The sequence below is a fragment of the Chiloscyllium plagiosum genome, chromosome 20 (genome assembly GCF_004010195.1).
Source record: "Chiloscyllium plagiosum isolate BGI_BamShark_2017 chromosome 20, ASM401019v2, whole genome shotgun sequence".
Lineage (NCBI taxonomy): Eukaryota > Metazoa > Chordata > Chondrichthyes > Orectolobiformes > Hemiscylliidae > Chiloscyllium > Chiloscyllium plagiosum.
This window is the reverse complement of record NC_057729.1, coordinates 40,260,054-40,264,829: the sequence shown is the minus strand read 5'-3', so window position 1 is coordinate 40,264,829 and position 4,776 is coordinate 40,260,054. Positions and strand designations below refer to the sequence as shown.

Genomic DNA, 4,776 nt, shown 5'->3' with positions numbered 1-4,776 from the left:
AGAGATGGCCCCGTTCGTTGAGTTTGTGTGAGGCGGTACCGCGGCCGATGAGCGTTGACAGCCCGAAGTCCAGCTCGGGCCACGAGAGGGGGAGGGGATTCGAACGACCGCCAGACCCCACGGGCACGCATGCGCGAGCGGCGCCGGTAAGCCCGTTGACGTCACCGCGTCAGCGCCGCCTCACGCGTCGTGATGTATCAACCTTTCGTCACCTTCCCTCTCCCTGCACGTGGGACACTCTTCAGGATCAGCTGATACAGTGCAACATCAGACTCTGCTCCACTTCCCCAAACTCTTCACATTAAATCCCTGACCCCTTCCAGCTGAAGACCGTACAAACAGAAAGTACTGGACAAACTTAGCAGGTTTGGCAAAGCAAAACAGTAAATGTTTCTAGTCCTGCATGACTTCTTCACTCTGTTTTTCTCTCTCCCACAGATGCTGACAGACCTGCCGAGTTTTTCTGGCACTTTCGGTTTTTGATTTCAGATTTACAGCGTCTGCGCCGTCTTGCTTTTATCGAACTGCTGGTGTTAGCGCAGCTTTTTAAAATTACCCGTTCCATCCTGACACATGCCTTGGTATATTAGTTACTAAATGTTCATATGCAGACTTAGGAAGTGAATAGCTGTAATGTCATTTATTAATTGGTCGTGGAATATAGAGACATATATTGCGACAGTTTGGGGTATCGAGCACATCTGGGGCACAGTGCTAACTGTTTTGATCAGTTATTCAAGAAAAGAGAAGCAGGTCAAAGAAGATTCTCCTGACAGATTCCTGGGATGGGGGATTTTATCCTATGAGGAAAGGTTGAACAGCTTGAGCCTATATCCATTGGAGTTTAGAAGATTGAGAAGCAATCTTATTGAAATAAAAGGTCCTGAGAAAATTTGACAGAGTACACGTTGAAAGGATGTGGTACGTGGTGGCTCAGTGGTTACCACTGATGCCTCTCAGCACCAGGGACATGGGTTCGATTCTACCTTCAGGCAGCTGTCTATGTGGAGTTTGCACATTCTCCCTGTGTCTGCGTAAATTTCTGTAGGGTGCTCCGGTTTCCTCCCATAGGCTAAAAATGTCTAAGTTGGATGGATTGGCCATTGGACCCAGGAAGATGTAAGTTGGGTGTGTTTGCCATGGAAAGTTTAGGGTAGAGGGGATAGGTTTGAGTGGGATGCTCTTTGGAGGGTCAGAGTGGAACTGTGGGCCCAATGCCTGTTTACACACTTAGAGATTCGCTGATGATGAGACTTTTTCTCTTGAGAGAAACATAAGAACAAAATGATGTAGTTTTACGATAACAATGAGAACTTGTTTCTGAGGGTCATGAGTCTTTGGAAGTAATGGATTCAGTGGGATTTAATATTTTTAGGCCGAGATAGTTACATTTTTTACTCACAAGAGAGTCAAAGAGTGTGGGTATTTTGGCAGGCAGGCAGGAACGTGGATTCCAGGCTACAGTCAGACTAGTCATTAATGTATCTTATTGACTGGAGGTGTAGACCTAACCTGCTGAATGGCATCTCCCTGCTTCTAATTCCTTTGTAGCTCTATATGCTTCTGCACTTCAGCAAAGTGAAAAGATAAAGGTCAGATCTGATTTTACCACACTAACTATGGAATGCTGTAGTTAATTATCAATGTATCTTACAAACTCTGATTGAAATCTGTGTTTAATTCAGAATTCAAATTAATCTACAAGGTGGAGTTACTCTATGGATAAGTCGAGAGTGTGGTGCTGGAAAACTACAGCAGGTCAGGCGGCATCCGAGGAGCAGGAGAATCGGCGTTTCGCCCATAAGCCCTTCATCAGGCCCGAATTTACTTAGAGTTTTAAATTACAACCCAAAATTTTTCAACCAGCCGTTGATTACAATGTGATTGACTCGTTCATTTGTTGAGTCAATCGTTTACCCCGAAAGGTCGATTCTCCTGCTCCTCGGATGCCGCCTGACTTGCTGTGTTTTACCAGCACCATTCTCGATTCTGATCTCCAGTATCTGCAGTACTCACTTTCTCTAGTTTACTCAATGGATAAACTACTGTGGACAATCAAAGCCTATGATTCTATTTTTAAAAATCGTACGATCGTTCCACTTAGTTTTTAAACTCAATCTGAACATGTTGATAAAATGGTAAAGATGGTGAAGTTGGTAAGTTTGGAAATAGCATGCTTATTTGCTACGATGTCCTGTCAATTAAGTCCTTATTGTGCATAATACACAGAATTCGCTTTGTTCAACATTTATAAACTGGACCGCAGTTTGTATAACTAATTATTTACTCTAAAAGCGCTTTTATCAAAAACATGCTAAATCAGTGCTAATTGCAAATATTATAATGTAGACTGTATCGTTAAGTTCAAAAGTTTCCTGACACACAACAAAGTTGGTGGAGATGGCGGCTAATTGTTTCTGCTCCATTCCTGCCGGAAGGGTGGAAACAACGTTCCCTTTCATTGACTCGTTCAGTTGTTAAGTCAATCACAGTGTAATATACGGCTGGTTGAAAGATTGTGGGCTGTAATTTAAAACTCGAAGTGAATTAAGTTCTGCACGCTAATCGGTGAAGGCGAAATTATAACTGATTGTTCTCGGAGTTTTGTACGGGTTTTTCTTTCAGTCTTCCAGCACACAGCGGCAGACTGTGTCCTGAATTGATCTATTCATTTAGTCGGTGTAGGAGTTGGATGCTCTGAGGTGTACTTTATCATTCTGTGCACAGATCAGTTTCCAGGCTCTCATTAAATCGGGGATCTGCTCATATTAGGATAGATAGCCTTAACCAAATCAGACAACATTACTGTATATTTTGGGAATATAGTGTCAAAGAGCAGATGTTGGAACATCAGATTTGAATTTCATAAGGCAATTTGAGATTGAGAAAGGAATTGTAATAGAAAACTCCTTTAGTTAAAGAAGGAACCTCGAAATTGTAATCACTGGATGTCAAGAATGGTCCAAATCTAAATAGTTTCCTGTCATGTTCTCAGATTACTTCCACACCTTAAATGGAATCAGATTCCAGCAGTGTCACTTTATTTATGTATACATCAATTCAAACCACTGACTTAGCATAGCTACAGGGAAATTATTTTTTTTAACTTGTTTATAAGAGTGAGTTTGAAACAAACTAACATTTTTTAAAAATCTTCTCTGGTATCAGATTTAATGTTATAATATTAAAAGCAAGGAGAAATTATTTAATTTCCTCTTTACATCAATAATATAAGAGCAAAACATGGAAGCAAATTTCTAAATATCCTTCTAACTCCAATATCAAAGCAGCCATTAAGATGCAATCCATACCATTGAAGTTGATCTTTGGTTATATAAAAAAGATGTATGGTGCAAAAGCAGGATTTTTAAAATTTATTTGTGGCATGTGATCATTGATGGGGCCAGCAAGTATTGCCCATTCCTAGTTGTCTTTAAGATGGTAGCAAGCTGCCTTCTTGAATCGCTGCAGCCTCTCTGGTGTAGGCACAAATGCCAAGTTGTTCGGAAGGCAGTTCCAAGATTTTGACCCAGTGACTGTGAAGAATGGCAATATGTACCCACATTGGGATGATGGTGGCTTGGAGGACAAATTGCAGCCATTGTTCTGATGTATCTGCTGCCATTAGTCTTCTCGACGGTTGTGTCAGGGCTTTGGAAAGTACTGTCAAAGGAGCTTTGAATTTCTGCAGTGCATTTTATAGGCGGTACATTGCTACAGAGCACCAGTGAAGGACGGAGTGGATTTTTGTGAATTAGATGTCATTCATGGTTAGTGTCAAATTCTTAAGTGTTGTGAGAGCTGCACTCATCCAGGCTATTCCAACACACCCCTGACTTGGGCTTCAGATGGTAGCCAGGGGATTCAGGAGGTGAGTTACTTGCTGGAAGATTTAAGCCTCTGATCTGCATTTGTAACCGTAGTATTTATAGACTCAGCTAGGTAGAACAGTGAATTGTGAGGATGATGCTGAGCAACTTCAGTGGGACATTGACAAGTTGGCCAAAAGGGTGCACACTGATGAATTTCAATGCAGAGAAATATGAGATGATGCACTTTGGTTGAAGAAAGAAAGAGAGACAATACAAGCTTAGTTGTATAATATTGAGAGGAGTACAGGAGCAGAGGGCCCTCCGGTATCACATGCATGAGTTTTTTTTAAGGTGACCATTTATCATGAAAGGCATGGAGTATAAGATCAAGGAAGTGATGCTGCACCTCTACAAATCATTGGTCAGACCACATTTGGAGCATTGTGTTCAGTTCTGGGTGCGTTTATTGAAGGAAGGATGTTTAGGCATGGAGATAATTCAAAGGAGATTTACCAAAAAGATAGTAGAAATGAGGAATTTCAGATACACAAACAGGTTAGGCTTATTCTCCTTGAAACAGATTAAGAGGCAACCTTATTGATGTGTTCTTAATTTTGAACACATGTTGACAGAATAAAGAAGGATATTCTGTTTCCACCAGTTAGTATGTCAGTAACTGGAGTTTGCAATTTCAAGATTGTCAGCAATTAGACCAGGGACTAATAGGAGGAGAAATTTCTCAACTCAGAGTTCAGAATCCTGAAGGGGGAAGGGAAGGCATGTTTAGAAGTGAGATCATGCTGGAGATGCAGAAATAGTGGGGCTTACCCATTGAAAGGTGAAGTTTAGATCAGAGTGGTGCTGGAAAAGCACAGCAGGTCAGGCAGTATCCGAGGAGCAGGAAAATCGACATTTCGGGCAAAAGCCCTTCATCAGGAATAGAGGCAGGAAGCCTCCAGGGTAG

General features: G+C 41.6%; 1 protein-coding gene across 1 annotated transcript in view; it reads left to right on the top strand.

Annotated features, from left to right (window-relative positions):
* Positions 1-202: 202 nt before the first annotated feature.
* Positions 203-4,776, top strand: part of LOC122560196 (myosin regulatory light polypeptide 9) — a 50,371-nt gene continuing 45,797 nt past the window's right edge. The window contains exon 1 of the mRNA XM_043710596.1: positions 203-365. The gene's annotated coding sequence lies outside the window, so the exon portion shown is untranslated. The remainder of the gene's footprint in view (positions 366-4,776) is intronic.